This window comes from Lagenorhynchus albirostris, chromosome 10 (genome assembly GCF_949774975.1).
Source record: "Lagenorhynchus albirostris chromosome 10, mLagAlb1.1, whole genome shotgun sequence".
Lineage (NCBI taxonomy): Eukaryota > Metazoa > Chordata > Mammalia > Artiodactyla > Delphinidae > Lagenorhynchus > Lagenorhynchus albirostris.
In genome coordinates, this window is record NC_083104.1 from 99451497 (window position 1) to 99461823 (window position 10327).

The 10327-nt window shown below is 48.9% G+C and overlaps 1 long non-coding RNA gene across 1 annotated transcript; it reads right to left on the bottom strand.

Moving 5' to 3' along the window:
- Nucleotides 1–7363: 7363 nt before the first annotated feature.
- LOC132528271 (uncharacterized) lies at nt 7364–9383 on the bottom strand. Its single transcript, XR_009543155.1, has 2 exons — nt 9155–9383; nt 7364–7608 (listed from the first exon to the last, which is right to left on the bottom strand). It is a non-coding gene; the product is annotated as an uncharacterized LOC132528271 (long non-coding RNA).
- Between the last annotated feature and the right edge of the window lie 944 nt (nt 9384–10327).

Consider the following 10327-nt stretch of genomic DNA (forward strand, 5'->3'; position numbering starts at 1 on the left):
CTGAGCCTGCGCGTCCGGAGCCCGTGCTCCGCAACGGGAGAGGCCACAGCAGTGAGAGGCCCGCGTACCGCAAAAAAAAAAAAAAAAAAAAAAGGAAAGCTTGCTAAAATGGAGTTGGGAGGCCAGAAAGGGGTGGTCTCACTACCGTACCACCCTGCATCATTACAGAGCCCAACGGGAAGAAACTTCCCTTTTTTTTTTTTTTTACCATGCTGCATGGCTTGCGGGCTCTTAGTTCCCCCACCAGGGATCAAGGTTCGAACCCGGGCCCCAGCAGTGAAAGTGCTGAGTCCTAACCACTGGACCTTGAGGAAATTCCCCGGAAGAGTCTTACCTTGCATCTCCGGCAGGAAGTCACACTTCTTTACTACCCAGCCGGAAGAAGAAAGATTTCTCCTCGCCTGGCAACAGCCCAGCCAATGAGAGACTGCCACAGCTCAGCCAATGGAAAGCCACTATACTTCGAACTCCCAGTTTCCTCCAGGACTGGAGGGCTCTTTATTACAGCGTCTAGCTCTGTTGTCTCCAGGGCCCTGATGCTCTGCTCCGGTCTAGGAGCCCCTTATCTCCACGTGGACCTCCTGGAATCTCTCCGTTGTATGCCTTGGCAGAGCTGCTGGGGCCATTCCCACTGTCAAGGACTCACTCAACAGAAATTTTTTTTTTTTTTTTTTGCGTTACGCGGGCCTCTCACTGCTGTGGGCTCTCCCGTTGCGGAGCACAGCTCTGGACGCGCAGGCTCAGCGGCCATGGCTCAAGGGCCCAGCCGCTCTGCGGCATGTGGGATCTTCCCGGACCGGGGCACGAACCCGCGTCCCCTGCATCGGCAGGCGGACTCTCAACCACTGCGCCACCAGGGAAGCCCAAGAAACATTTTTTTAGGTTTTTTTTTTTTTTTTTGTCCGGGCCATGCGGCTTATGGGATCTAAGTTCCCCAACCAGGGATCAAACCCATACCCGCTGCAGTGGAAGCGTGGAGCCCTAACCACTGGACCATCAGGGAATTTCCTTCAACAAGATTTTAAACAAGTATTTATTGAGGCACTAACAGGTGGCCAGCCCTGAAGATGCAAAAGTAAATAAAATAATTGAAATCAAGTTCTCAAAGGGTTCTTTGTACACCTGTGTTCACAGCAGCACTGTTCACAAAAGCCAAAAGGTGGAAGTAAGCCAAGTGTCCATCAGTTGATGAATGGATAAACAAAATGTGGTCTATACACACAACGGGAAATCATTCGGCCTTAAAAAGGAAAATCTGGCATATTCTGCAAAATGGATGAACTGGAAGAAAGTATGCCAAGTGAAATATGCCAGTCACAAAAGGACAAATACTATATAATTCCGCTTAAATGAGGTGTCTCAAATTCATAGAGACAGAAGGTAGATGGTGGTTGTCAGGGATTGTGAAGAGGGAGGATGGAGGTTTAGTGTCATGGGGACAGGGGTTCGGTTTGGGGAGACAGATGGTGCTGATGGTTGTACAGCAACGTGAATGCACTTAATGCCACTGACCTGTGAGAACTGCAAAAACTCTCCACGTGAAAGACTCCATTCAAACCCCTCACTACGCGACCCGACCAAACTCTAGTAGGTCTTCTGGCAGCCTCTGCCCCCATCCCTGGGAAGCCCGCACACCTCCCACGTCAGCGTTCTTCTCTGGAAAAACACAAAGCTGCCAAAAGAAATTTACCATTTGTTCCAGCCAACCCCTTACCGATAGGCCTCTGACCTCCCTTTCTTGGAGCATTTGCTGAAAAAAAAAACCCAAAACTTAACAATTGTAAATATTTCCTCTGTCCTTTTGAGATGTGTGTGTTTCTGCTACAACCCAGGACGATTTTTCTCAAAGACCTCAAAGCCATTCCTTTCTCTTTTTTTAAATTTAAATTTTATATTTTTATATATGCGGTTCAAAGCCATTCCTTTTAAGTGTCATCAAGAAGGACAGGGCCACTGGCTCCCATTCGCTGTAGGAGGGCAGAAGCCTCACTGAGAACTGCCGATTAGTGGACACAGCTGGCCTAATGGCGTTTACACTGACTAACTCTCTCACCAGCTTTTTTTTTTCTTTTTTTTTTGCGGTACGCGGGCCTCTCACTGTTGTGGCCTCTCCTGTTGCGGAGCACAGGCTCCGGACGCGCAGGCTCAGCGGCCATGGCTCACGGGCCCAGCCGCTCCGCAGCATGTGGGATCTTCCCGGACCGGGGCACGAACCCGTGTCCCCTGCATCGGCAGGCGGACTCGCAACCACTGCGCCACCGGGGAAGCCCTCACCAGCTTTTTGTAACGTTTCACTGCCCTGACTCTGCTTGAGCCCAGCCTGCCGCTCCCCTGCACTCCCGTTCTCCCTTGACAAGGCCCGGTCATCCCTGGTAGGTCGAGAGGCGCTCAGCTGTTTCCCCTTGATGTGGGAAAGCGTTTAACCAGATACGCTGTCTACTGAGAGAAGCCAGGCGCAGAGCTGCGGAATACCATCATTTGTTTAAAGGGGGGAGGGGCAAGTTTTATATACATATTTGCCTGTGTGCACAAAATCTGTGAAAGTCACGCAAGAAGGTACTATTGCTTTTAAAGTGTACATTTGGAGAGGGGAATTGAGTAGCTGGGGAGATGAAGGGGAGTGAGATATCCTTTCAGATCTTTTGAATCTTGAAACATGTGACTAATAATATTATTTCCAGGGGGAAAAAGTTTAAATAGAAACAAAACAGAATGAGTAGGGCCAAAATTGAGAAGGGAAGTCACAGAAATGCAAAATTCTTTTATCTTTTTAATTGAGATATAATTCACATATCTTGAAATTCACCATTTTAAAGTGTACAATTCAGTGATTTTTAGTATACACAGAAAGTTGCGCAACCATCACCATGTCTAATTCTGGAACTTTTTCATCACTCCAGAGGGAAACCCCTTATCTGTTAGCAGTCACTCCCCATGTCCCCTCCCCTGAGCCCTTGGTAACCGTTAACCTGCTTTCTGTCTCTGGATCTGCCACCTATGGACATTTCAGGTAAATGGAATCATACGATATGTGGTTCTTTTCGACTGGCTTCTTTCACTCAGCAAAATGTCTTCAGGGTTCATCCATGTGGTAGCATGTGTCAGAATTTCATTCCTTTTTACTGCTGAAAAGTATTCCATGGTACGGACATACCTATTTTGTTTACCCACTGATGGACAGCTGGGTTGTTTCCACTTTGGGGCTATCATGAATAATGCTGCAGAAGTGCAAAATCTGAACCATACTAAAGTCCAAGATTTCCTGATACTCAATATAAAAGCTGGGCAGCGTGTCCAGCTACAAAGTGGATGTTTTCTGTATGCATTTTAATACACATTTACAATACATTCTGGCGCAACTGTGAAAAGGTCAAAATTTCATTTAAGTCAAATCTTCCCTTTCCCATCCCTTGCATTCTCACCCACCTGCCTTGTTTCTTCCGTCCTTTCCTTCCCTCCTCTGTCTGCTGCTACCCTCTCTCAGAATTCCCAGTCCCTCCCCGTTCTCCCTCCCGAATAACTAACCTTTCTTCCTTTACTGGGCATTTTTTCATTCCCCCTCTTTGCCAACATGTACAATCATCGTTTCCAAATGAATTCAACCTGGAAAAAAAAATCTAAAAGCTAGCACCCGGGAGCTTTCTTTGAATAGTCACATTTGCCATTAGCGCTTTATCTGCAGGCCAAGAGGTTTGCTGAAACCGCGCTGCTCCCGCAAGTGTGAACTGTGGTCTTTTTAAGCCCAGGTTTACTGAGCTCCAGAGACTCTCGTAACAGAGATTACAATCAGCAGCAACTGGACAGTGTTTGGCTGCAGATAAGATCTGGAGAAGCAGGAGGGAGGTCTCACACACACACATACACACACACACACACACACACACCCCTCCAGAGCAACCTCTGTGCCTGGAGTCTCTCCTGGGAGTCAGAGTAAACACCAAAGATAAGGGCTTAGACTCTTCTGCCGCCATCTCTGTCCCTCCGGCCTCCAGAGAGAATTCCTAGGAAGATAGGCCTTGTTTACCAGAGAGGCGTCCTTGGGAGTCAAAGATCAGAGCTTCAGGTCAATCCTTGCTCAGAAGCTTAGGTCATCCTGGTAAAACCTGAATAAAACTTGTTTGGAGTTTTAAATTATGTCATTGTCCCCTCAGGGGCTAAAATGCTCTTTAGGGGAACACAGACACATCTCTCTTTAAACTGTATCCCTGCCTCTGTATTCGCCCTGTGGGAGCGGCCAGCATCCTACCCCCCGGACTCCTGTCACAGTGCTCACTGCTCTCTGCCCCCTCCCCTCGCCCTGTCCCCTCATCCCACACAGCAACCCAGGCTGACCTCTGCCCCACATCTCCCTGTCAGTCCCCCTCCCCCTCTCCGCCCCCCCACCCCCCCAGCACCTGGTACGAGCAGGACAACATCTCGAGCCTCAGCCTGATGCACGGACATGTAGGACGTGGCCCAGTGGGGTCCGCATCTGCCCATCACTGTTCTCTCCCCCAACGCCCTCTACCCCAGCCAGGCAGGTTGACTCGCTCTCTCCTCTGAGCACCCCAAGCGCTTTCCAGCCTCTGCTCAGACCACACTCTACTCTCTGTCCACAATGCTCTTTATTTCCTCATTCAACAAATATTTACAAAGTCCCCACGATGTGCCACGGTGGGACTTCACGGGGACGCAGCCAGTGAGGGCGGCAGGCAAGGATGCAGGCTGTTGCAAATGCAGTGCGAGCAGGCGTTTGCGGGGGGGACAGGGAAGAATGTCAGGCACACTTAACTTCATGCTTTCAACAGCTGTTAGGGAGACAGAGTTACACCCATTCCAGAGCAGAGGAGGCCGAGGGCTAGCACACAGCAGAGGCCACTCTGCTGTATCTCGCTCCCAGGCCGTCTTCTCCACCAGTCTCCCCAGGCCAGACAGACCTAACAACAGAAGCTCCTACCTTCTGCCTTTCGTTTTGAGAACAATGGCCTGAGCCTCGTCTCGGCAGCGTTTTTAAACTTTGTGCGCGTGGCACCTCTCGTCTCCCCGGCTGGCCGTGTCCCTGTGGGCAGGGCAGAATTTCATATACACGCTTTTGTACAGGGTAGGCAGCCAATAAATATCTGCTGAACGAATAAGTGAGAGAATGTAATCCTAGCACCTGATTATCTATCCAAAATCATCTGTCCAAAAAAATAGCTCCACAGAACAGAGAGGATTGCTCTTCCCTACTTTACGGGGCGTGCTGAACAGATTAATTCATTTGTGTCCCTCATGAGGCCTGAAATCTTCAGATCAGAAATACTAAATCTTTAGCAGACTCACAGATATAGAACACAAACTAGCGATTACAAGTGGGGAGAAGGAAGGGGGGAGGGGCAAGATAGGGGTAGGGGTGTAAGAGGTACAAACTATTAGGTATAAAATAAGCTACAAGGATATATTGTACAACATGGGGACTATAGCCAATAGTTTCTAATAACTATAAATCCTTAAAACTGTTAAGCACTAAAAAAATCATGAATCACTATATCCTACACCTGTAACTTATATAATATTGTACAGCAACTGTACTTCAATAAATAAATAAATATATATGATTAAGAAACCCCCCCACTAAATCTTGGTGGCTGAAAAAAAAGCTTAAAAAATAAAATATATTTTATCTCATAATAGGGGGCCTTGATTACCCTTTCTTAATAACCATGAAGGCCCATTTAACTGAAAGCACAAAGAGCAGAGAGCATAGGATGTGGGGGGAAAATGTATTTTTTTCCCTTTAAATGTCATTTCTCTTTTTTGCAGTGTCTAGAATGATTACTGAGCCCTGGGCGTATCCTGCCAAAATCAGAAGAAATGTATACGGCAATGCACAGCTCAGAGCTGGCCTCTTCCCAGAGGCTGGAAAGCCCAGTTCCTTCAAAGCCAGGACACCAAAGCTTTGCAGGAGCTTCTCACTCAGCAAAAGGCTGAGGGAGCTCCACCCAGACCCCAAGCATCTGCCAGCTTTTGTCTCTGGGAGAAAATGCTGCTGAGTCCTGACAGAATTTGCAAGGAGATTAAAAATAATTGAGGGAGATGCCCAGCTCTGCTCTCCTCCCTTCCCCTCTGGGCACGTGGCCACCCGCTCCCAGGGGGCCTTGGGGGAGAGCGGGGCTTGGATGAACACACCCTTCTTCTTCCAGGCTGTCCTCGTCTGTTTGGGGGACACTTAACCCTTCATCTTCCTCCCGTCCCTCTGGTTGCTCCTGCTTGCCATGTTTCCTGTGTCCTCTACCTTCTTCCACCCCACATGCACTGTCCTGCCTGCCTTCAATGTTGAAAGCAATGTTCTCTTCCCGCGTCTACCCCTCACACTCTGTTGGGCAACTCACTTATTCCTATCATGTCGAACCCTCCTCTTTGCCCCTCCCCCAAGTGGCAACTCCCACATCGCCACATCGACTTACACACTTGCAAACTCATTATTCCCCCAAAGTATCTTGTTCCGTCTCCCCAAACCTGATCGTGTCCTGATTCTCCATCTTGGTGGCTTGTGCCGCTGTCTCGCCTGGCACCATCAGCGCTGGAAACCTGGGAGTCAGTGAGTTGCTCTCCTCCCATCCCTACGGCTGCATCTTCATGGGCTGTCAAGTCGAATCCTCTCCATCCCTAGTACCACTGCCTCCGAAAGGCCCACTTTCTCGTTAGCCTCCAAAGTGGCTTTTCTGTCTCCAGTCTCTTGCCGGGTCCAACTTCCACATTGTGGCCAAAGGGATTGGCATTTCTAAAATGCCAATCTGTTATGTTCTCTTTCTATTTAACATGCCTTCAGTGGGACTGCACTGCCTAAGGCAGTGGTTTCTAAACCTGGTTAATAGACCTGAGAGCTTTTTTAAAAATGGAGACTCAGAGGACCCAAGAAAGGCCAAGTCAGGATCTCCAATGAGTGGTAAGAGGGTAGCCCTGCCATGGACCTGATTTTGAAATCAATTTAAATTCTTCTGAAGCACCTTGACACCAAAACTCACCCTACTCTTCAGCATCCTTAATGATTACATTTCTCACCGGGACGCCCCTTCTCTGTCCGAGCTATTCTGCTATCTGGACACCCTCTCCAGCCGAAGGCTTCCTGTGCCCCCAGGCAAAATCAATACCATCCTTCTCTGGGCCTCCTATGGACTGTGTAGTTGGGAAAACCCCTACTATATCACGTTTCACATGGTACCTCTGGTGCATTTTTTAAGAAGACGTCTCTCTCTCCAGCTGGACTCCAGACGAACTCCCTGAGACAAGTCTTAAGTAGCTTTGCATCCCTCAAGTCCCAGCAGAGGGCTGGTACACAACTGGTTCTCAATAAATATGTATTAAATGCATGACTAATTGAAGAAGAATACAAGGAAACACGTTCTTTCCACGTTTAGAATTTTATAGAGATGAAATAAGATGAAGAACCGCCAACAATTTTTAGTTCCTGAAGTTTTAAAATTTCTGAAAGCCCAGAAACTTGCCATTTTCTGCCTGAAGTCTCAGATCTCCACATCATCACTACAAGTCTCTTTTCCCAGGATCCTCAGCCAGAACCTCCAAGCAGTGGTTGTCCTAGGAGAGGGAGACATTATCGAGGGTACAGACAATAAGGGATGGGTTTGCCTGCAAAGATTTTAACGACAATAATAAGCCAATTAAAACTCCCTCTGCTTTTTATTACCACCATGTGCTGCCAATTCTAAGCAATGTGAGTGATAAAATTCTGCTGGTCCTTTGCCCACCAAGTAACCCTGTCCTCTTGTGATCCTTTTTTTCCATTGTCAAAAGTGAAAATATGTATGATCTTTAAAGTTTTATCAATTAAAAAGAGAGAGAGAAAGAGACCTGAAATCTGTCCATGATGCATTAATACTACCTCTCCTTGACCTTCCTTGGCCTGCTTTGAAAAGATTCTTAAGATAAAATAGAGATAAAAGAATTATGCATTCATCGAAATGGAATATTTTTACTTCCTTTTCTCATAGGGGCTCACACCAACGAAATAAAAGATCTCCAGGCCATCTCTGCTGTTTGTATATCCTTCGTTAAGCAAACAGTTCTGTTAGAATCTGAGATGCAGTTCAGGGTAAAGATACATGATGAGCACACACAACTCATTTCATTCCTCCTGAAGTGCTAAAAACCAAAGAAACAAAACCGGCCCATGGCCAGGGAGAATGAGAGAGGAGACAAAATAAAACTCTGGAAGCTGGAAAACAGATGGACAGTGGAAGTGACTTTGCCGACCTGAAAAGATTGAGTAACCAACGGGGGAAGCTGAGAACAGCTTGACTTACAGCCCAGAATCCTTAAAAGATGCGGGGAGTGGCAGCACCAGGGGTCCCAGGAGCCAGCAGTAAAGGAGGTGTGACTTCCTTCCTCGGGAGGTCGAGGATGAAAGCTGTTTAAGAAGCAGTTAGAGCCACGGATCCCCTCCCCGACTCCACGACTGCTCCTCCCCCATGGCAACAGCAGGGAGATCTATTGCCAGGGGAAGGTGAAGGAGAGGCTCTCTGGACCGGGGGACACCAGGCACAGTTAGGGGTCAGGAGACTGTACTGAGGGCAGAGGATGGCTTGAACGTTCACACACTGAGGGATGAAGCAATCAAAGCTCCCCCGCTGCGCAAGGCTTCCCGACGCCGGCAGCCAGCGTGTGTGTGTTTTTTTATTCCATAAGAAAGCAGTAACATTAAGGGCAGTAGCTATAGTATAGATCTTGTATTCTCTCAATAGCATATCATCAGTAGGTTTAGAATAATATTTAATTCAGAAAAAAAAAAGAGGGAGAGAGAGAATGAACTATATGGTTAGTGTTGATTTTCACTGACTTTCTATTTACTTGCAGGGAGATTCGTTCGATGGGGGCATGGATGTCAGAGAATCCAAGGTATGCAGATCTCTGTTTATTGTAAAAATTTACTGCCCTCTGTTGGGACCTCAGACTGGACTCTGTGTGGTCAAGGCCTCCCCAAGAATGGAGCTTGAAAGGTCATAAACCAGAGCAAGGAGGGCCCTGGATGGTGTTTCATTCAGCTGTTTACATTTCCTACTTCAAAAACCCAACACCACACAACCCAGAACAGACTCACGGATGCCTCAGAGGCCTCTGAGCAGCTGCGTGGCCTGCGGAGGCTGGGAAGGAGCCCCAGAGCAGCCCAGACACTCACGTGGGAGGGACGGTCAAACTGCCGCAGCTGGACTGTCGTCCTCAGAACCAGAGCAGGGCTGACCATCACATCTAGGACTTTCCTCCTTCCTCTGGTCTTCTTGGAATTGTGTGTGGCAGAGAGCATCTAAAACCCCTCCAAGAGGGCTTCCCTGGTGGCGCAGTGGTTGAGAGTCCGCCTGCCGATGCAGGGAACGCGGGTTCGTGCCCCGGTCCGGGAGGATCCCACATGCCGCAGAGCGGCTGGGCCCTTGAGCCATGGCCGCTGAGCCTGCGCGTCCAGAGCTGTGCTCCGCAACGGGAGAGCCCACAGCAGTGAGAGGCCCGCGTACCTCAAAAAGTAAAATAAAATAAAAATAAAACCCCTCCAAGAAAGATCCTTACGGGCCATGGGAAAGTGGATCCTGTTTCTACATCTAGGGTATAGAGTCTACGACAGCCCCGCCTGGAGCTGGGGATGACAAAGTGGGCCTCGGCCAGGAGGTGCCTCAAAGCTCTTCCCACGGCCTGATCTTCCTCATCTTTCTTGCCTGCTTCAAGGAGCTGGTCTGAAGAAGGGGACCACCACCACTAAGAGCAGCCGGAGAGGACAGACAACCAAATCCCAGACTGCCTGATCCTCAACCACCTCCATCCACCTAGCGGACAACCCCAGCTATGTCGGGCTGGACTCTGTCTGCAGGTTCTGCTACTGGGAACGTCCACAGACACTGGCCTCGCACATTCCTAAAAGGCCAGATGGATCCTGCACCACCCCCGTGCACAGGCACTGGGTGCCCTTCTTCATTGTCCTCTATTTTCTGGGGACACATGGGTTTCCATCACGTGCAGGCGGTGCTCACGCTGCCTCAATGTGACGCAGCTCCGGCCAGCATCCAGCTCCAGCGGCCTCAGGCAGCCTCACCCACGCCAACAGCTGTATCCAAAGCACCCCTGATGTGTCTACTCGGATTCTTCTCCCCCTCGATCCTCACGGTCTGGAAAACAGACTCCTCTGCATGCTGGGATGCTGATACTGGCTGGCAACGTGCCCAGCATAAGGTGTTTGGACTAGGACAGCCCACTGAGGCTGGGTGGGGCCTCCCTTGGGCTTGAAGATAGAAGCAGCTGAAATTTCAAACCCCAAATACAACCATTCGGAGATCTTTTCTGTTACTTGCCTTCTTGTAGGGGC